At 46.1% G+C, this 23,053-nt stretch overlaps 1 pseudogene across 1 annotated transcript in view; it reads left to right on the top strand.

The window, feature by feature from the left end:
• Positions 1-23,053, top strand: part of LOC311139274 (collagen alpha-2(VI) chain-like) — a 25,360-nt pseudogene extending 2,307 nt beyond the window's left edge. The window contains exons 4-26 of the transcript in view: positions 193-313; positions 1,188-1,518; positions 1,671-1,691; positions 1,800-1,865; positions 1,955-2,008; positions 2,105-2,149; positions 5,479-5,541; positions 5,985-6,048; positions 6,135-6,189; positions 6,307-6,342; positions 6,468-6,532; positions 9,111-9,173; positions 9,276-9,338; positions 11,443-11,493; positions 11,622-11,657; positions 11,749-11,815; positions 11,919-11,980; positions 12,068-12,103; positions 12,204-12,249; positions 14,910-15,062; positions 21,334-21,778; positions 21,972-22,010; positions 22,427-23,053. The product of the transcript in view is annotated as a collagen alpha-2(VI) chain-like (transcript). The remainder of the gene's footprint in view (positions 1-192; positions 314-1,187; positions 1,519-1,670; positions 1,692-1,799; positions 1,866-1,954; positions 2,009-2,104; positions 2,150-5,478; positions 5,542-5,984; positions 6,049-6,134; positions 6,190-6,306; positions 6,343-6,467; positions 6,533-9,110; positions 9,174-9,275; positions 9,339-11,442; positions 11,494-11,621; positions 11,658-11,748; positions 11,816-11,918; positions 11,981-12,067; positions 12,104-12,203; positions 12,250-14,909; positions 15,063-21,333; positions 21,779-21,971; positions 22,011-22,426) is intronic.

Here is a 23,053-nt window from a genome sequence, read left to right as displayed (position 1 = left end):
AAGAGGCTCCAGACCACCACCCTCAGGGCCAAGAGGGTCCAGACCACCACCCTCTGGGCCAAGAGGCTCCAGACCACCACCCTCAGGGCCAAGAGGCTCCAGACCACCACCCTCAGGGCCAAGAGGCTCCAGACCACCACCCTCAGGGCCAAGAGGGTCCAGACCACCACCCTCAGGGCCAAAAGGGTGCAGTGGGCCTACGGTGGGCTGCACATTCTCAGACCGCGTGGAAGTCTTCAGCCAGGTGGTCACTGATGCGGGGGAATGGGTCTCTTCAGGCTACAGGAGAAGGGGCAAAGGAGGCAGCCATCAGGTACATTACTCCTCTCTCTCTCTCCTCTCTCTCCCTCTCCTCTCTCTCCTCTCTCCTCTCTCTCCTCTCTCTCTCCTCTCTCTCTCTCTCTCTCTCTCTCTCTCTCTCTCTCTCTCTCTCTCTCTCTCTCTCTCCTCTCTCTCTCTCTCCTCTCTCTCTCTCTCTCTCTCTCTCTCTCTCTCTCTCTCTCTCTCTCTCTCTCTCTCTCTCTCTCTCTCTCTCTCTCTCTCTCTCTCTCTCTCTCTCTCTCTCTCTCTCTCTCTCCCTCCCTCCCTCCCTCCCTCCCTCCCTCCCTCATTATTACTTGCTTACTTACTTACTTAATGAATCCTCTTCATCTCTTTTGGGAGTATTATAAGGTAATAGTGAGTTGAGCACACCAATCCTTCATAATAGTTGAGCACACCAATCCTTTATAAGAGTTGAACGCACCAATCCTTCATAAGAGTTGAACGCACCAATCCTTCATAAGAGTTGAGCGCACCAATCCTTCATAAGAGTTGAGCGCACCAATCCTTTATAAGAGTTGAACGCACCAATCCTTCATAATAGTTGAGCGCACCAATCCTTCATAATAGTTGAGCGCACCAATCCTTTATAAGAGTTGAACGCACCAATCCTTCATAAGAGTTGAGCGCACCAATCCTTCATAATAGTTGAGCACACCAATCCTTCATAATAGTTGAACGCACCAATCCTTCATAAGAGTTGAGCGCACCAATCCTTCATAAGAGTTGAATGCACCAATCCTTCATAAGAGTTGAGCGCACCAATCCTTTATAAGAGTTGAGCGCACCGATCCTTTATAAGAGTTGAGCGCACCAATCCTTCATGAGAGTTGAGCGTGCTAATCCTTTATTCTCCTCGTTACCAGGTACATTGGTAGGGGTACCTTCATCGACTGTGCCCTGAGGAACATGATAGAGCAGGTGAGGCTAGCGGCCAGGGGAAAGCCCCGGCTCCAGTACGCTGTGGTCCTGACTGACGGCCACATCACTGGCAGCCCCTGTGGAGGGCTCTCACAGGCTGCCGAGGCTGTCAAGGCAGCTGGCATCAAGATCTTCGTAGTGGCCACCAACGAGGAAACCATGGAGAGTGAGTTCAAGCAGATCGTCAGTTCTCCTGTGGAGCTGTATAGGAAGGACTACATGGCATTCCCAGCTAGCAACCACCAGGCTGCTGTCATCAGGATAACTGATACCATGGTAGGTTCATAGTGAAGCTTCCATTTGTGAAGTGGAGTAGGGATGTTTTGTGCTGTCATGGGTGATGCCAAGATGGGGCAGTGTTACAGTTTCTGTGTGTTGTATGTATCCTAGTTTCTGTTTAATACGCTGTCATTTCTTTCTCTTTCCAGATCAAAGAGGCTGAATTTGAGGTGAGTCATATGAAGCACTGAAGGGATGTAAAACTAAGGACACAATTGTCTTTCTTCTTTTTTATAATTGAAACCTCTCTGACCATATCTTCTGTGATTTCTCTCTAGTGCCAAGCTCCTATGTGCATCCAAACAGAAGGAGCCGCTGGGCCGAAAGGACACAAGGGAATGAAAGGAAGTAAGCAACCTCTTATTTTGATAAACCTAAATATGTTTCGGTTTATGACACTTCATGACATCAATGTTTGTTTGGTGTCTTGTAGGGTGCGAAGGGAACTGGTGGTGCAATAGGAGATCCTGGACAATCTGGGCCACTGGTTAGATGAAATACATGATGACACAATACAGGACGCACTAGCCAATTACACTCAATATGATTTAACTTTTCATTTATGTTGGCTTTTTTCCTACAGGGAGACCTTGGTATCGAGGGCCCGATAGGTTTACATGGACTGAAGGTAAGAGGAATGATGATATTTCTAACGTTTATCTTTTTTTTGTGCCATGGTGCTTTGTAATAAACATGTATGTATATCACGCTGCGCCTTGGTCTGACCCGTCATTCAACGAACGTGACAGAAGATCCCACCAAACACAGACCAAGCAGCGTGCCCAGGCGGAGCGAATGGCCATGTCACAGGTGGCCGATTTGTGGTCATGGGAAGAGATATTTATAGGTCTCCTGAGTGGCGCAGTGGTCTAAGGCACTGCATCGCAGTGCTAGCTGTGACACTAGAGATCCTGGTTCGAATCCAGGCTCTGTCGCAACCGGCCGCGACCGGGAGACTCATGGGCGGCGCACAATTGGCCTAGCGTTGTCCAGGGTAGGGGAGGGAATGGCCGGCAGGGATGTAGCTCAGTTGATAGAGCATGGCGTTTGCAACGCCAGGGTTGTGGGTTCGATTCCCACGGGGGACCAGTATGAAAAAATAAATAAATTACAAAAAAATATATATGTATTCACTAACTGTAAGTCGCTCTGGATAAGAGCGTCTGCTAAATGACTAAAATGTAAATGTAAATGTAAATATTTGCGGGGAGAGGACCATGGGCCAAGGTAGATGCCCAGGCAGGAGAGGAGCAACGGCAACACGGAGGAGGCCGGTCGAGGAGGAAGCCCGAGAAGCAGCCCCAATAAAAAAAAATTGGGGGGGGCACACGGGGTGGTTGGCGGAGCCTAGGGTTAGAGCAGAGCCAACTCCCCGTACTCACGCGAAGAGGCGTATGACTGGGCAAGCGCCGTGTTATGCGGAGCTACGTACTGTGTCGCCAGTGCGCCGGCACAGTCCTGTACGTCCTGTGCTTGCACCACGCACGTGCCGTGCGAAAGTGGGCAGCCAGCCAGGACGGGTTGTGCCAGCTCTCCGCTCCAGACCTCCAGTCCGCCTTCACAGTCCGGCCCGGCCTGTTCCTGCTCCTCGCACCAAGCCAGTGGTGCGCGTCGCCAGCCCGGCCCGGCCTGTTCCTGCTCCTCACACCAAGCCAGTGGTGCGCGTCGCCAGCCCGGCCCGGCCTGTTCCTGCTCCTCGCACCAAGCCAGTGGTGCGCGTCGCCAGTCCGGCCCGGCCCGTTCCTGTCCCTCGCACCAAGCCAGTGGTGCGTGTTCCTAGTCCGGTCTGGCCCGTGCCTGCTCCTCGTACCAGACCAGTGGTGCGTTTGTCCAGTCCGGCACAGCCCGTGCCCGCTCCACCAGTGCCTGATCCAGTGCCGGTCAGCTGTTCCAGTCCAGACCATGACGTCAGCCCCTCTCCAGGTTTGGGGTCTCCCACACCAGGGTCCAGACAGGGCCTGGCGTATCGTGGGAGGAAGGAGAGGGGAAATAGCGCGCTGAGGTCCAGACCAGACCAGGGGCGCAACAGGGAGGCGGAGAGTGAGAGGTCGTCACGCCCCGAGCCGGATCCGCCTCCGAGGCGGAATGCCCACCCGGCCCCTACCCTGTTATGTTTATGTTGTGCGGTCGGAGTCCGCACCTTTGGGGGGGGGGGGGGGGGGGTACTGTCACGCCCTGACTCAGGGGACTCATATGTTGAGTCAGGGTGTGTATATTCTTTGTTGTGTATGTTCTATGTTGTATATTCTAGTATGTGTGGATCTATGTTGGCCGGTGTGGTTCCCAATCAGAGGCAGCTGTCGCTCGTTGTCTCTGATTGGGGACCATACTTAGGCAGCCTATTGGCACAGTCTAGTTGTGGGATCTTGTTCCGTGTAAGGTATGTTGTGTGTGCTACCTTGGACTTCACGTTTCGTTTCCGTTGTTGTTTTGTCGTGTTGTTTATTACTTTAATAAACATGTACGTATATCACGCTGCGCCTTGGTCTGACCCGTCATTCAACGAACGTGACACATAAGTATTCAGAACCTTTGCTATGAGACTCAAATTGAGCTCAGGTGCATCCTGTTTCCATTGATAATCCTTGAGATGTTTCTACAACTTGATTCGAGTCCACCTGCGGTACATTCAATTGATTGGACATGATTTGGAAAGGCACACACCTGTCTATATAAGGTCCCACAGTTGACAGTGCATGTCAGAACAAAAACCAATCAAAGTAATTGACCGTAGAGCTCCAAGACAGGATTGTGTCGAGTCACAGATCTGGGGAATGGTACCAAAAAATGTCTGCAGCATTGAAGGTCCCCAAGAACACAGTGGCCTCCATCATTATTAAATGGAAGAAGTTTGGAACCACTAAGACTTCCTAGAGCTGGCTGCCCGGCCAAACTGAGCAATTTGGGGAGAAGGGCCTCGGTCAGGGAAGTGACCAAGACCCGATGGGCACTCTGACAGAGCTCCAGAATTCCTCTGTGGAGATGGGAGAACCTTCCAGAAGGACAACCATCTCTGCAGCACTTCACCAATCAGGCCTTTACTGAGGAGTGGCCAGACGGAAGCCACTCCTCAGTAAAGGCACATGACAGCCCGCTTGGAGTTTTTCAAAAGGCACCTAAAGGACTCTCAGACCATGAGAAACAAGATTCTTTGGTCTGATGAAACCAAGATTGAACACTTTGGCCTGAATGCCAAGCGTCACATCTGGAGGAAACCTGGCACCATCCCTGGATGTTTTTCAGCAGCAGGGACTGGGAGACTAGTCAGGATCGAGGGAAAGATGAACGGAGCAAAGTACAGAGAGATCCTTGATGAAAACCTGCTACAGAGCGCTCAGGACCTCAGACTGGGGCGAAGGTTTACCTTCCAACGACCCTAAGCACACAGCCAAGACAATGCAGGAGTGGCTTCGGGCCAAATCTCTGAATGTTCTTGAGTGGCCCAGCCAGAGCCCGGACTTGAACCCGATCGAACATCTCTGGAGAGACCTGAAAATAGCTGTGCAGGAACGCTACCCATCCAACCTGACAGAGCTTGAGAGGATCTGCAGAGAAGAATGGGAGAAACTCCCCAAATACAGGTGTGCCAAGCTTGTAGCGTCATACCCAAGAAGACACGAGGCTGTAATCGCTGCCAAAAGTGCTTCAACAAAGTACTGAGTAAAGGGTCTGAATACTTATCTAAATGTGATATTTCCGTTTTTTCTCTTTTATAAATGTGCAAAAATGTCTAAAAACCTGTTTTTGCTTTGTCATTATGGGGTATTGTGTGTAGAATGTTGACGGGGAAAAAACAATGTAATCCATTTTAGAATAAGGCTGTAACGTAACAAAATGTGGAAAAAGTCAAGGGGTCTGAATAATTTCCGAATGCACTGTATGTGTGATTGTAAATGTACTACATAGTCTGTATGCACGTGGTTATAAATGTCCTCCTCCACCTTTGTGGTCTCACAGGGAGAAGCTGGTCCTGCCAGTGACTTTGGTATCAAGGGTGACGCGGGCAAGCCAGGTGAAAAGGTATGTGGATTCCTCACCTGATTCCTGAATTTAGTACCTTTGTACAGTGTCCTGTTTCATACAGAGTAACACAGTATGAGTCATAAAACCCATAAAACCTAGCGGTCAAACCAGGAAATGGTTCCAATCATTTTTCCACCATTAATTTTTACCATAGGGGATTTTAGAAACACTTCAAATAAGGGCTATATTTCGTGTAGGCTTACCCTGGCGTGACGTTTTGATAACCGTGTAAATCTCTCTAGGACAAGGTGACTTTTATCAATATATTTTCCTGTATTTACCCCCAAAAATGAAATGCAAATTAGCTGCTAATGGTGGAAAAACAATTGGAACCATTTCCCTGTTCGACCGCTAGGTTTTATGGGTATTATGACACCCCTACTGTGGGGCTCTATAGGCTTCTTGTCCACCTGGTACATCCGGTATTGTGTTGTCTTCAGGGTGTTGCTGGGCAGATTGGCAGGGCTGGACCCACAGGGTGATCGTGGAGACGGTGGAGATAAGGTCTGGAGCTGAAGGACACGTTATCAGAAACACGATCAACTTCTAGTTATTTAGACAATAATACAGTAAGTGTGACTCTGTTACAGGGAGTTGCTGGTTACGTTGGAAACCCTGGTCTGCCTGGGCAAGAAAGGAACCAAGGTACTGGATCTGGATCGTTCAGAGAGATTCACACTATTTTAGTTTACTACCTAGGATTGTTAGGCTGCCAAATCAAACCACCTAATCATCTGCTTAAACAATATTTATGTTCATCAGGGTCAAGCTGGACCTGGTGGAAATCCTGGCGACACTGTGAGTCTCATATTAAAGTCTGTGTTAAATCAGCTGTAGACCAAGTGATAGTGTGCGTTGGGATCTCACAACGTATACATTGACACGTTCTATTTTGGTGAAACATGACAACATGTCTCTTTCAGGGAAGCGGAGGAGACAGTGGCAGAGCTGGACGACGGCTGGCAAGGCTGGCAAGAGAGGAGATAAGGTAACCAAACTAAAAACATCTGATCTGTTTTTTACTGCATCACAACAGGAGAATCCATGTTGGTTGTATTCAGTGGCAGTGGCGATTTTAGCATGTAAATCTTGGTGGGGCAAACTCCCCCAATTTTTTTTAGATGCATGCCAGCAAAGTCCCTACACAACACTAAACAATACATGAATTGCACTATAACGGTGACAAACGGTGCCGACAAACTGTTGGGGCCTACATAAAGCTGTCCCAACACCTTACCACCGCTACACCTGGCTATCAGCGGAGCCTTGTCTTGCAGCGAAACAGTTAATTCAGCCTAATTTACTGCCTTTAAAAGAAAACATAGCTGATATGGGTGACTTGCTTAAACAAATATGGTTTCTACTGACAATTGAGATGTACAAACTACGGCATAAGGGGACGACGAGCGGATAAGAGGCAATCCGTAATTTCGATTAAGACATTAATGAGCGAGCTAGGACGGACGTGGTCAATATAACTATTTGTTCAGCACTTTTGAAATGTACAGCGACAGATTTCAGAACATGGGCCGTTCTTACAGTGTTCTCCCTGTACACCAAGTCAGAACCGTTGGATAAATAAAGGGGTCATATAAGCAGACAATGAAAGCTCTTACAATATTCGATGATGACATTTCTCTAAAACAGGCTATAGGCTACATGTGCACCATCAAGTCAGAACAGTAGGCTAAGTTATGAGGGGGGAAGGGACCAAATGATTAGGGTGAGGCACATGGGCTACTAACAGCTTACTACACAACATACACTTAGTATTACTTAGCTACAGTATACATATATCCCTGGTATATTACATCATTTATGCAGCAGCATACAAGACATTTGTGGACTCACCTTATTGTGCTGTGCTCACTTGAACAGGAAGGTGGCGCGGCGGTCCTTCTTGTGGGCTCTAGAAAGAGGCCCGAAATTCTGACTTGGAATTCCGAGTTGGATGAACGTTCAATTATTTTCCGTATTTTCCCAGTCGGAGCTAGTTTTATCCAAGTTCCCAGTTGTCTTGAACTCACTGAAGTCTGAGATTTCCAGATCAGAGTTTCCAGTTGTTTTGAACGCAGCAGAAGTCATGCTGGATTGACAGCATGGCCAATGTATTCAGACCTGGCCCATGGCGTTACCCCCTTTTTCGTGATATCCAATTGGTAGTTACAATCTTGTCTCTTCGCTGCAATTCCCCTACGGACTCGGCGAAGGTCGAGAGCCAAGTCGACTGCTTCTTGACACACTGCTCGATTAACCTGGAAACCAGCCGCACCAATGTGTCGGAGGAAACACTGTTGAACTGAAGACCGAAGTCGACCAGCCCAACACAAGGAGTCGCTAGAGCACGATGAGTCTAACCCGGACGACGCTGGGCCAATTGTGCTCCGTCCCATGGGTCTCCCGGTCACGGCCGGCTGTGACACAGCCTGGGATCAAACCCGGAGCTGCAGTGGCGCAATAGCACTCATTGTTGAATTTGTGATTTCCAACTTGTTGTGTAATGTTTATGTCCAATGGCCGATGAGCACCGATATGTTTTATCTATAATTTCTCTTCATATGACAAGGCTTGAAAAGGATTTGCCAGTAGATTGCCGACTTGATGCATGATGATGACTGCTTGTCTAGCTTGCTAGTCAAGATTTTGATAGTATGATGTTGACATGATCAGTCCAATCAAAGCTAAGGTAGATATAACGTGATTTGACGTCATTTTTTCTGTGGCCAATGACCTTGAGCCTTCTTGGATGGGCACTTCTAATGTAAGTCTATGGCAGGACCCAAGGGGCTTGAATTTTCGAGCTCTACCCGTAGATTTTACGGTGACATAGTGTCCCCATGAGTGACAGAACACTGAGCCAATCCCGGCGCAACTAGAGAACATTACCAACCCCTATGCTCCGTATTTTCCGCTGGCTGCACCACCACCACAGAAAGCACTGAGCTAGGCTGAAACACCTGCATTTTGGAGCTGCCTTACTCAAGAAAGCAAAAAAGAGACCATGTATGCGGCTTTATTAACTCAATTATATTTTTTAGTGATTATTTTTTACATTGTTTGCAAACTGATATGTGACATGTATTAATGCCAAAATAACATGAAAAACAGGTTATAAAAAAAATAATAATGTTGCTAAACAGGTAGGGCTCAAAATAGGTGGGGCCCCACCTGCCCTGAATGACATTTACATTTTACATTTTTAGTCATTTAGCAGACGCTCTTATCCAGAGCGACTTACAGTTAGTGCATACATTATTTTATTTATTTTTTTCATACCCCCTGTGGGAATCGAACCCACAACCCTGGCGTTGCAAACGCCATGCTCTATCAACTGAGCTACATCCCTGCCGGCCATTCCCTCCCCTACCCTGGACGACGCTGGGCCAATTGCACGCAGCCCCATGGGTCTCCCGGTCGCGGCCGGCTACGACAGAGCCTGGATACGAACCAGGATCTCTAGTGGCACAGCTAGCACTGCGATGCAGTGCCTTAGACCACTGCCCCACTCGGGAGACATATGACGCGTCACCACTGGTTGGTTGTATTCATTGTCTTGCGTCTTGCAGGGAGAACTAGGCCCAGAGGGGGTGAGAGGAGTTCCTGGAGAGAATGGAGAAAAAGGAGCAGCAGTGAGTCAACTTTTAATCAATCAAATGTAATCAATATGCAATTAGAAAATGATATTCTGACCGGTCACCATCAGTGTCCATGTTTTCTGCATGTCCTCATAGGGTTCTCGGGGGGATGCAGGGGACTTTGGCCCCCGAGGAGACACTGGAGAGGCAGGAGCTAAGGTAAGTTGATCTGGGTTCACCTTTTAGCAGCATAAACGTAACCACATGTAACATATGGATTTGCATTAGTATACGCATGAAAAGTCCCAATGCAAAGTTACACCTCTCTTTTCTATTTTCCGAGTTATTACATAAAACAGATCAGAATTCAGAAAAATGCCAAAGTCATGCCGGAAAATGCTTTTGCAGGACCCAGCAAGCAAGCCTATTCCCTATAATGTAAACTCCAACAGAAATAACTTCAAATGTATAACTTCAAATTAAACCAAATTGTTTGCACTCACGACTACTGGTTTCAATACAAAAATTCTACTAACTTACAAGCAAATACTTAATGAATTTATTGTTACAAATCAGCTTGCAAGGTTGCTAGCCAACTAGCCTGCTAACGTTAGCCCTACCAGCCTGCTAACGTTACGTTAGCACTGCATGAGTCAGCCAGTTGCTATCAACACCTAGCTTACAGCTACATTAAAGTAAACCAACGTTTTGGAAATACATGACACCATCTAACCAGTTATCAAATAATGTTACCGGTAAATGCAGTTATCTCAGCCAGCAAGCCAGCCAGCTAAAGTTAGTTATTCTATCCTGCTAGCTAGCCTAGCCAGATAACTAGCCTAGCTAGCCAACCAGCACGGTCGACATAGGTAAGTAGCACACAAAAAAAAGCCAACAGATATAAAGTAGAGAGAGCGGAGACTTACCGATTGACGGCTGAAGTAGCTACCGAAGAAGGGCCAAGGAGGGAGGCGTTTAGCGGGAGAGGCCGTTTCACCGTCTGAGGGAGGGTCAGCTAATCCAAAAGCAATATAGTGAGGTAAATCCAAAGTAGATAGATTCCAAAGGCAATAATCCAGAGGTGGCATTGGGAACAGGAGACTAGAGGAAGAGTCAACAATAAGACTGTGATTGGAGGAAGGCTCCAGACAGATGGAAATGATCACAACAGCACAGTTAGTCAGCTACTGTAGCGTGCTATACTAAGCCAAGGTTGAAAAAGTGTGGTAGCCTACTTCACGGAGATCATGCGGCCCCCACTTGTGGGGAATCTAATTGGTTGTTTACATTTCACCTCCTCGTGATTGGTAGATTGTAGCTAACCACTGCCAACACTTGGTCTGCATGGCTTGGGGCCAACATTAGCCAGCTCAAGCTAGTTAACGCAGAGTAGATTCTCCATTTGACGTTGAGAAATAGTGCATTGTGGGTAGTTTTGAAGATATCTGGAAATAAGTTAATAAATATGAAAAATCCCCCAAAATAACTGTTTGTAGTTACAGGTAACCGGATAGTGACTACAACTAAGTTACTAAGTCTATGACCACACTGTGTTGTTACTTTGGTTAGTAAAAACGCATGCTTCCTACCCTTTAATTAAGCAATAAGGCACAAGGGGGTGTGGTATATGGCCAATATACCACGGCAAAGGGCTGTTCTTTATCACGACACAACACAGGGTGCTTGGATACAGCCCTTAGCCGTGGTATATTGGCGATATACCACAAACCCCCGAGGTGCCTTATTGCTTTTATAAACTGGTTACCAACTAAATTAGAGCAGTAAAAATACATGTTTTGTCATACCCCTGGTATATGGTCTGATATACCACGGCTGTCAGACAATCAGCATTCAGGGCTCGAACGACCAAGTTTATAAAACTGCTTATAGCACAAATTCTGTTTGTGATATTGAAATTCTAACAACGTACTTATTTAGGAAAAGTCAAGGAGGGCATGAGTAAATAAATTGCAGAGATATTTAAACGTTTTATTTATATGCAGTCAAAATGACACACTCGACACGTTGCAACAGGCCTCTGTATAATAACACATACCTGAATCTGACAATGGAAGGAATTTCCTTTGAGGTGATGTTGGTAACTGGACATCGAGTACTGAGTAGGGCCCCCCCTAAGCATTGACTTTGAGGGGAAAGGATTATTTGTTGACATGCCCTGGTCACGGCGATGATTGATGACAAATCCTTATTTTCTTAGAATGAGAAAGTGGTCTTAGTGTTTTAGTAGTACACCTTCACAGGAATGGTAGCTGAGGCTAAACAGTGCTAAAAATGCTGTTTCTCTTTTTTAATTGCATGGTAGGGAGATCGAGGGAATGATGGATATAACTACCCAGGTCCCAGAGGCAAACAGGTATGAACTGCATTTGACTGAACAACAAAAGCCAATTTGAATGTCTTTTGGCAATTGAATTGGATTGGAAATCCTGTTTTAATTAGTGCCATGACAAACATGCTACCTCAACCTTACTTTTCTCTTAGGGAGGGAGAGGAGACCCTGGTTTACCTGGACTGCATGTCATCTTATGTACCTTTTCTTAACAATCCATATTTAAAATCTGAAATTGTTGGACCCCTCTATTCACTACCATGTCTATATTTTTCTCAGGGCACCAGAGGTTATAATGGAGAGAAAGGAGCACAGGGGACTACAGGAACCAAAGGACTGGCAGTACGTGCAGTATATCACAAACAGAGATATCATATTAATAAATGCACTCATTTAAATCAATTAATTTATTCCTATTTTTAAAAAAAATCTGTGGATTGTTTTACAAGGGGAGCCAGGGCAAGAGGGTGTTCCTGGGGACAGAGGGGTGAGGGGGCCACCTGGACCACCGGTAAGTTTTATTCCTATGTACACATATACAGATGCATTTAGTTCTCATTTGTGATTAATTTCATCCATTAAATGTTTCTGTGTCTAGGGAGTACCTGGTTCTCGTGGGGCTTCTGGTCTATCGGTAAGTAACAGACTTTATTTGTTCATCCTGATTAACAGATATCTTTCATATCCCTATCTCTCTCTCTGAGAGAATGCTGATGAATATTATCGACTTTCAGGAGTGTGAATTCATGGGATTTGTCAGAGAAACATGCGGATGCTGTGGTAATGGTTCATTTCCAGTTATAATGACAACCAATTTTCCTGTAATAATACACTGCTCAAAAAAATTAAGGGAACACTAAAATAACACATCCTAGATCTGAATGAATGAAATAATCTTATTAAATACTTTTTTCTTTACATAGTTGAATGTGCTGACAACAAAATCACACAAGTTATCAATGGAAATCAAATTTATCAACCCATGGAGGTCTGGATTTGGAGTCACCCTCAAAATTAAAGTGGAAAACCACACTACAGGCTGATCCAACTTTGATGTAATGTCCTTAAAACAAGTCAAAATGAGGCTCAGTAGTGTGTGTGGCCTCCACGTGCCTGTATTACATTTACATTTACGTCATTTAGCAGACGCTCTTATCCAGAGCGACTTACAAATTGGTGCATTCACCTTATAGCCAGTGGGATCACCACTTCACAATGTTTTATTTTTTTATTTTTTTTGTTTTTGGGTTGGGGTTTGGGTTGGGGTAAGGGGGGGGTAGAAGGATTACTTTATCCTATCCCAGGTATTCCTTAAAGAGGTGGGGTTTCAAATGTCTCTGGAAGGTGGTGAGTGACTCCGCTGTCCTGGCGTCGTGAGGGAGCTTGTTCCACCATTGGGGTGCCAGAGCAGCGAACAGTTTTGACTGGGCTGAGCGGGAACTATGCTTCCGCAGAGGTAGGGGAGCCAGCAGGCCAGAGGTGGATGAACGCAATGCCCTCGTTTGGGTGTAGGGACTGATCAGAGCCTGAAGGTACGGAGGTGCCGTTCCCCTCACAGCTCCGTAGGCAAGCACCATGGTCTTGTAGCAGATGCGAGCTTCAACTGGAAGCCAGTGGAGTGTGCGGAGGAGCGGGGTGACGTGAGAGAACTTGGGAAGGTTGAACACCAGACGGGCTGCGGCATTCTGGATGAGTTGTAGGGGTTTAATTGCACAGGCAGGGAGCCCAGCCAACAGCGAGTTGCAGTAATCCAGACGGGAGATGACAAGTGCCTGGATTAGGACCTGTGCCACTTCCTGTGTAAGGCAGGGTCGTACTCTCCGAATGTTGTAGAGCATGAACCTACAGGATCGGGTCACCGCCTTGATGTTAGCGGAGAACGACAGGGTGTTGTCCAGGGTCACGCCAAGGCTCTTCGCACTCTGGGAGGAGGACACAACGGAGTTGTCAACCGTGATGGCGAGATCATGGAACAGGCAATCCTTCCCCGGGAGGAAGAGCAGCTCCTTCTTGCCAAGGTTCAGCTTGAGGTGGTGATCCGTCATCCATACTGATATGTCTGCCAGACATGCAGAGATGCGATTCGCCACCTGGTTACCTGGACCTCCCTACAATGCCTGGGCATACTCCTGATGAGGTGGCGGATGGTCTCCTGAGGGATCTCCTCCCAGACCTGGACTAAAGCATCCGCCAACTCCTGGACAGTCTGTGGTGCAACGTGGCATTGGTGGATGGAGCGAGACATGATGTCCCAGATGTGCTCAATTGGATTCAGGTCTGGGGAACGGGCAGGCCAGTCCATAGCATCAATGCCTTCCTCTTGCAGGAACTGCTGACACACTCCAGCCACATGAGGTCTAGCATTGTCTTGCATTAGGAGGAACCCAGGGCCAACCGCACCAGCATATGGTCTCACAAGGGGTCTGAGGATCTCATCTCGGTACCTAATGGCAGTCAGGCTACCTCTGGCGAGCACATGGAGAGCTGTGCGGCCCCCCAAAGAAATGCCACCCCACACCATGACTGACCCACCGCCAAACCGGTCATGCTGGAAGATGTTGCAGGCAGCAGAACGTTCTCCACGGCGTCTCCAGACTCTGTTACGTCTGTCACGTGCTCAGTGTGAACCTGCTTTCATCTGTGAAGAGCACAGGGCACCAGTGGCGAATTTGCCAATCTTGGTGTTCTCTGGCAAATGCCAAACGTCCTGCACAGTGTTGGGCTGTAAGCACAACCCCCACCTGTGGACGTCGGGCCCTCATACCACCCTCATGGAGTCTGTTTCTGACCGTTTGAGCAGACACATGCACATTTGTGGCCTGCTGGAGGTCATTTTACAGGGCTCTGGCAGTGCTCCTCCTGCTCCTCCTTGCACAAAGTTGGAGGTAGCAGTCCTGCTGCTGGGTTGTTGCCCTCCTATGGCCTCCTCCACGTCTCCTGATGTACTGGCCTGTCTCCTGGTAGCGCCTCCATGCTCTGGACACTACGCTGACAGACACAGCAAACCTTCTTGCCACAGCTCGCATTGATGTGCCATCCTGGATGAGCTGCACTACCTGAGCCACTTGTGTGGGTTGTAGACTCCGTCTCATGCTACCACTAGAGTGAAAGCACCGCCAGCATTCAAAAGTGACCAAAACATCAGCCAGGAAGCATAGGAACTGAGAAGTGGTCTGTGGTCACCACCTGCAAAACCAGTCCTTTATTGGGGGTGTCTTGCTAATTGCCTATAATTTCCACCTGTTGTCTATGCCATTTGCACAACAGCATGTGAAATGTATTGTCAATCAGTGTTGCTTCCTAAGTGGACAGTTTGATTTCACAGAAGTGTGATTGACTTGGAGTTACATTGTGTTGTTTAAGTGTTCCCTTTATTTTCTTTGAGCAGTGTATAAAATGCCCATGTCACAAGTCTTATTGTTAACTTCCTCTCTGTGCAGACTGGGAAAAGGTCTGCCCTCCCCTGGACCTGGTGTTTGTGATTGACAGCTCGGAAAGTATTGGAAAAACCAACTTCAGCCTGGCTAAAAACTTTGTCATCAGTGTAGCAAACAGGCTTGGGAAGATGGCCAAAAACGTATCTGACGTCTCAGGTAAACTTAATGTTACTGTATTATTATTATTATTATTACAACCACTGTTTGAATGGAAAACAATAGATCACACATATTTCTAGGAACAGGATTAAAAAAAATATATATATATATATATACAGTGGGGAAAAAAAGTATTTAGTCAGCCACCAATTGTGCAAGTTTTCCCACTTAAAAAGATGAGAGGCCTGTAATTTTCATCATAGGTACACGTCAACTATGACAGACAAATTGAGAAAAAAAAATCCAGAAAATCACATTGTAGGATTTTTAATGGATTTATTTGCAAATTATGGTGGAAAATAAGTATTTGGTCACCTACAAACAAGCAAGATTTCTGGCTCTCACAGACCTGTAACTTCTTCTTTAAGAGGCTCCTCTGTCCTCCACTCGTTACCTGTATTAATGGCACCTGTTTGAACTTGTTATCAGTATAAAATACACCTGTCCACAACCTCAAACAGTCACACTCCAAACTCCAGTATGGCCAAGACCAAAGAGCTGTCAAAGGACACCAGAAACAAAATTGTAGACCTGCACCAGGCTGGGAAGACTGAATCTGCAATAGGTAAGCAGCTTGGTTTGAAGACATCAACTGTGGGAGCAATTATTAGGAAATGGAAGACATACAAGACCACTGATAATCTCCCTCGATCTGGGGCTCCACGCAAGATCTCACCCCGTGGGGTCAAAATGATCACAAGAACGGTGAGAAAAAATCCCAGAACCACACGGGGGGGACCTAGTGAATGACCTGCGGAGAGCTGGGACCAAAGTAACAAAGCCTACCATCAGTAACACACTACACCGCCAGGGACTCAAATCCTGCAGTGAAGACGTGTCCCCCTGCTTAAGCCAGTACATGTCCAGGCCCGTCTGAAGTTTGCTAGAGTGCATTTGGATGATCCAGAAGAGGATTGGGAGAATGTCATATGGTCAGATGAAACCAAAATATAACTTTTTGGTAAAAACTCAACTCGTCGTGTTTGGAGGACAAAGAATGCTGAGTTGCATCCAAAGAACACCATACCTACTGTGAAGCATGGGGGTGGAAACATCATGCTTTGGGGCTGTTTTTCTGCAAAGGGACCAGGACGACTGATCCGTGTAAAGGAAAGAATGAATGGGGCCATGTATCGTGAGATTTTGAGTGAAAACCTCCTTCCATCAGCAAGGGCATTGAAGATGAAACGTGGCTGGGTCTTTCAGCATGACAATGATCCCAAACACACCGCCCGGGCAACGAAGGAGTGGCTTCGTAAGAAGCATTTCAAGGTCCTGGAGTGGCCTAGCCAGTCTCCAGATCTCAACCCCATAGAAAATCTTTGGAGGGAGTTGAAAGTCTGTGTTGCCCAGCGACAGCCCCAAAACATCACTGCTCTAGAGGAGATCTGCATGGAGGAATGGGCCAAAATACCAGCAACAGTGTGTGAAAACCTTGTGAAGACTTACAGAAAACGTTTGACCTGTGTCATTGCCAACAAAGGGTATATAACAAAGTATTGAGAAACGTTTGTTATTGACCAAATACTTATTTTCCACTATAATTTGCAAATAAATTCATAAAAAATCCTACAATGTAATTTTCTGGATTTTTTTTTCTCATTTTGTCTGTCATAGTTGACGTGTACCTATGATGAAAATTACAGGCCTCTCTCATCTTTTTAAGTGGGAGAACTTGCACAATTGGTGGCTGACTAAATACTTTTTTTCCCCACTGTATATATATACAGTGGGGCAAAAAAGTATTTAGTCAGCCACCAATTGTGCAAGTTCTCCCACTTAAAAAGATGAGAGAGGCCTGTAATTTTCATCATAGGTACACGTCAACTATGACAGACAAAATGAGGAAAAAAAATCCAGAAAATCACATTGTAGGATTTTTAATGAATTTATTTGCAAATTATGGTGGAAAATAAGTATTTGGTCAATAACAAAAGTTTCTCAATACTTTGTTATATACCCTTTGTTGGCAATGACACAGGTCAAACGTTTTCTGTAAGTCTTCACAAGGTTTTCACACACTGTTGCTGGTATTTTGGCCCATTCCTCCATGCAGATCTCCTCTAGAGCAGTGATGTTTTGGGGCTGTCGCTGGGCAACACGGACTTTCAACTCCTTCCAAAGATTATCTATGGGGTTGAGATCTGGAGACTGGCTAGGCCACTCCAGGACCTTGAAATGCTTCTTACGAAGCCACTCCTTCGTTGCCCGGGCGGTGTGTTTTGGATCATTGTCATGCTGAAAGACCCAGCCACGTTTCATCTTCAATGCCCTTGCTGATGGAAGGAGGTTTTCACTCAAAATCTCACGATACATAGCCCCATTCATTCTTTCCTTTACACGGATCAGTCGTCCTGGTCCCTTTGCAGAAAAACAGCCCCAAAGCATGATGTTTCCACCCGCATGCTTCACAGTAGGTATGGTGTTCTTTGGATGCAACTCAGCATTCTTTGTCCTCCAAACACGACAAGTTGAGTTTTTACCAAAAAGTTATATTTTGGTTTCATCTGACCATATGACATTCTCCCAATCCTCTTCTGGATCATCCAAATGCACTCTAGCAAACTTCAGATGGGCCTCGACATGTACTGGCTTAAGCAGGGGGACACGTCTCGCACTGCAGGATTTGAGTCCCTGGCGGCGTAGTGTGTTACTGATGGTAGGCTTTGTTACTTTGGTCCCAGCTCTCTGCAGGTCATTCACTAGGTCCCCCCGTGTGGTTCTGGGATTTTTGCTCACCGTTCTTGTGATCATTTTGACCCCACGGTGTGAGATCTTGCGTGGAGCCCCAGATCGAGGGAGATTATCAGTGGTCTTGTATGTCTTCCATTTCCTAATAATTGCTCCCACAGTTGATTTCTTCAAACCAAGCTGCTTACCTATTGCAGATTCAGTCTTCCCAGCCTGGTGCAGGTCTACAATTCTGTTTCTGGTGTCCTTTGACAGCTCTTTGGTCTTGGCCATAGTGGAGTTTGGAGTGTGACTGTTTGAGGTTGTGGACAGGTGTCTTTTATACTGATAACAAGTTCAAACAGGTGCCATTAATACAGGTAACGAGTGGAGGACAGAGGAGCCTCTTAAAGAAGAAGTTACAGGTCTGTGAGAGCCAGAAATCTTGCTTGTTTGTAGGTGACCAAATACTTATTTTCCACCATCATTTGCAAATAAATTCATTAAAAATCCTACAATGTGATTTTCTGGATTTTTTTTCCTAAATTTGTCTGTCATAGTTGACGTGTACCTATGATGAAAATTACAGGCCTCTCTCATCTTTTTAAGTGGGAGAACTTGCACAATTGGTGGCTGACTAAATACTTTTTTTCCCCACTGTATGTGTGTGTATATTTTATACATATAATCAATTTGAAACCCCCAAAAGGATCTCGTCTTGGTGTGGTCCAGTACAGTCACCAGGGGGCGGTTCAGGCCATCAGGATGGACGATGGAAGCGTCACCTCTGACCTCCTTCAACACAAAGGTCAAAGCCATGGAGTGGATCGCTGGAGGCAGCTGGACTCCCTCTGCCCTGAAGTACACATACGACCAGCTGATAGTACCAGGTCGCAGGGGGAGGACCAAGGTGGTGGCCATAGTTATCACAGACGGTCGCTACGATCCTAAAGACCTGGATAATCTTGGAGCCCTTTGTAACGAGGTGGACGTGTATGCCATCGCCATCGGGGATATGTTTGACTCTGGGGCAGAGAGGCAGAATCTGGAGAGGATTGCCTGTAATATGGGCGACCGGGTGAAGATCCTGAGTGTCTACGCTGAACTTACGGCTGAGGAGTTCTTAGAGGAAATAGAACCAATCCTCTGCCCAGGCAAGTCTATGGTCCAGTCCCAAATGACACCCTATTCCCTATATAGTGCACTACTTTTGTCCAGAGCCCTATATAGGGGATAGGGTGCCATTTGGGATGCAGACTACATTTTATCAACAGTTCAATGCTTTTATTTTGTGAAAATCACCCACCCTGACAAAAATGAACTACATTCACTCCTCTACTTCTCTAGAACCAGAGAATATCTGTCCAGACCTGAAGTGTGCCTCAGGTGAAAAGACAACTTCTTTTTTTATTTTATTACATATAATTACAGGGCTAAGCTTTTATTTGTTCTTTCATATTGCACTAATGAAAACCCCTGGCCTTGAATATTTGTTCAGTTGGAAATTAACTATTAATGTCTTTTCAATATATTCTGGATATGAACATTACAGCCAACTACAGATATATTTAATATGCCATTTAGCAGACGCTTTTATCCAAAGCGACTTACAGTCATGCGTGCATAAATTGTTGTGTATGGGTGGTCCCGGGGATCGAACCCACTACCTTGGCGTTACAAGCGCCGTGCTCTACCAGCTGAGCTACAGAGGACCACATTATTAAGAGTTTTAAGAGTATTAAGTATTAAGAGTTTATGAATCAACAGTCTGTATAACATTGACTTTTGTATTATTGTCGAAGATTTGAGTTTGGCTCCAGTGATCCAGCGTCCCGTAGACATCCTCTTCTTCATTGACGGTTCTGAGAGAACAGGGGGCAGAAACTTCATCAGTGTCCTGCGCTTCATCGAGAGACTCTCCCAATCCATCCCTCTCTATATATATACAGTGGGGCAAAAAAGTATTTAGTCAGCCACCAATTGTGCAAGTTCTCCCACTTAAAAAGATGAGAGAGGCCTGTAATTTTCATCATAGGTACACGTCAACTATGACAGACAAAATGAGGAAAAAAAATCCAGAAAATCACATTGTAGGATTTTTAATGAATTTATTTGCAAATTATGGTGGAAAATAAGTATTTGGTCAATAACAAAAGTTTCTCAATACTTTGTTATATACCCTTTGTTGGCAATGACACAGGTCAAACGTTTTCTGTAAGTCTTCACAAGGTTTTCACACACTGTTGCTGGTATTTTGGCCCATTCCTCCATGCAGATCTCCTCTAGAGCAGTGATGTTTTGGGGCTGTCGCTGGGCAACACGGACTTTCAACTCCTTCCAAAGATTATCTATGGGGTTGAGATCTGGAGACTGGCTAGGCCACTCCAGGACCTTGAAATGCTTCTTACGAAGCCACTCCTTCGTTGCCCGGGCGGTGTGTTTTGGATCATTGTCATGCTGAAAGACCCAGCCACGTTTCATCTTCAATGCCCTTGCTGATGGAAGGAGGTTTTCACTCAAAATCTCACGATACATAGCCCCATTCATTCTTTCCTTTACACGGATCAGTCGTCCTGGTCCCTTTGCAGAAAAACAGCCCCAAAGCATGATGTTTCCACCCGCATGCTTCACAGTAGGTATGGTGTTCTTTGGATGCAACTCAGCATTCTTTGTCCTCCAAACACGACAAGTTGAGTTTTTACCAAAAAGTTATATTTTGGTTTCATCTGACCATATGACATTCTCCCAATCCTCTTCTGGATCATCCAAATGCACTCTAGCAAACTTCAGATGGGCCTCGACATGTACTGGCTTAAGCAGGGGGACACGTCTCGCACTGCAGGATTTGAGTCCCTGGCGGCGTAGTGTGTTACTGATGGTAGGCTTTGTTACTTTGGTCCCAGCTCTCTGCAGGTCATTCACTAGGTCCCCCCGTGTGGTTCTGGGATTTTTGCTCACCGTTCTTGTGATCATTTTGACCCCACGGTGTGAGATCTTGCGTGGAGCCCCAGATCGAGGGAGATTATCAGTGGTCTTGTATGTCTTCCATTTCCTAATAATTGCTCCCACAGTTGATTTCTTCAAACCAAGCTGCTTACCTATTGCAGATTCAGTCTTCCCAGCCTGGTGCAGGTCTACAATTCTGTTTCTGGTGTCCTTTGACAGCTCTTTGGTCTTGGCCATAGTGGAGTTTGGAGTGTGACTGTTTGAGGTTGTGGACAGGTGTCTTTTATACTGATAACAAGTTCAAACAGGTGCCATTAATACAGGTAACGAGTGGAGGACAGAGGAGCCTCTTAAAGAAGAAGTTACAGGTCTGTGAGAGCCAGAAATCTTGCTTGTTTGTAGGTGACCAAATACTTATTTTCCACCATCATTTGCAAATAAATTCATTAAAAATCCTACAATGTGATTTTCTGGATTTTTTTTCCTAAATTTGTCTGTCATAGTTGACGTGTACCTATGATGAAAATTACAGGCCTCTCTCATCTTTTTAAGTGGGAGAACTTGCACAATTGGTGGCTGACTAAATACTTTTTTTCCCCACTGTATGTGTGTGTATATTTTATACATATAATCAATTTGAAACCCCCAAAAGGATCTCGTCTTGGTGTGGTCCAGTACAGTCACCAGGGGGCGGTTCAGGCCATCAGGATGGACGATGGAAGCGTCACCTCTGACCTCCTTCAACACAAAGGTCAAAGCCATGGAGTGGATCGCTGGAGGCAGCTGGACTCCCTCTGCCCTGAAGTACACATACGACCAGCTGATAGTACCAGGTCGCAGGGGGAGGACCAAGGTGGTGGCCATAGTTATCACAGACGGTCGCTACGATCCTAAAGACCTGGATAATCTTGGAGCCCTTTGTAACGAGGTGGACGTGTATGCCATCGCCATCGGGGATATGTTTGACTCTGGGGCAGAGAGGCAGAATCTGGAGAGGATTGCCTGTAATATGGGCGACCGGGTGAAGATCCTGAGTGTCTACGCTGAACTTACGGCTGAGGAGTTCTTAGAGGAAATAGAACCAATCCTCTGCCCAGGCAAGTCTATGGTCCAGTCCCAAATGACACCCTATTCCCTATATAGTGCACTACTTTTGTCCAGAGCCCTATATAGGGGATAGGGTGCCATTTGGGATGCAGACTACATTTTATCAACAGTTCAATGCTTTTATTTTGTGAAAATCACCCACCCTGACAAAAATGAACTACATTCACTCCTCTACTTCTCTAGAACCAGAGAATATCTGTCCAGACCTGAAGTGTGCCTCAGGTGAAAAGACAACTTCTTTTTTTATTTTATTACATATAATTACAGGGCTAAGCTTTTATTTGTTCTTTCATATTGCACTAATGAAAACCCCTGGCCTTGAATATTTGTTCAGTTGGAAATTAACTATTAATGTCTTTTCAATATATTCTGGATATGAACATTACAGCCAACTACAGATATATTTAATATGCCATTTAGCAGACGCTTTTATCCAAAGCGACTTACAGTCATGCGTGCATAAATTGTTGTGTATGGGTGGTCCCGGGGATCGAACCCACTACCTTGGCGTTACAAGCGCCGTGCTCTACCAGCTGAGCTACAGAGGACCACATTATTAAGAGTTGTAAGAGTATTAAGTATTAAGAGTTTATGAATCAACAGTCTGTATAACATTGACTTTTGTATTATTGTCGAAGATTTGAGTTTGGCTCCAGTGATCCAGCGTCCCGTAGACATCCTCTTCTTCATTGACGGTTCTGAGAGAACAGGGGGCAGAAACTTCATCAGTGTCCTGCGCTTCATCGAGAGACTCTCCCAATCCATCCCTCTCTCCAAGGAGGTCTCTTCAGGAGCTCGCTTCGCCGTACTGCAGTTTGGAGGGGAGCAGGACCCTGAGGTTCTTCTGGACTTCTCTAACAACCACAGAAGGATCAGCTCCCTGGTCTCTAAAGCAGTCTACCACGACTCAACCTCCACTCTGGGCAGCGCTATTCTCTATGCAACTGAGAACCTCGTCAGTAACCCTGGAGGTCAGTAACCCTGGAGGTCAGTTCAGAGGGGTACGTCCGGACGCAGAGCTCGCCTTTGTGTTCATTACAGACGGAGTGACCTCAGACAAGAACTTTGCTGAGGGTATTGGAGCCATGAGAAGGGCCAACGCAGTGGGTGTTGCGATCACAGTGGGATCAGATATTGACAGGGAGCGGTTGCCGCGACTCACTCTAAGGGACAAAGCGCTCATCTTTAACCTGAAGAGTTTCAATGACTTGGCCCTCCCTGGGGTTGTTAAACCAGGTTTGAAATATATTCAGGGCCCCATTTGA

The sequence above is a fragment of the Coregonus lavaretus genome (assembly GCF_964263955.1).
Source record: "Coregonus lavaretus genome assembly, chromosome: 13".
Taxonomy (NCBI): domain Eukaryota; kingdom Metazoa; phylum Chordata; class Actinopteri; order Salmoniformes; family Salmonidae; genus Coregonus; species Coregonus lavaretus.
The sequence above is the reverse complement of the archived record's forward strand: the minus strand, read 5'-3'. Positions and strand labels throughout refer to the sequence as shown.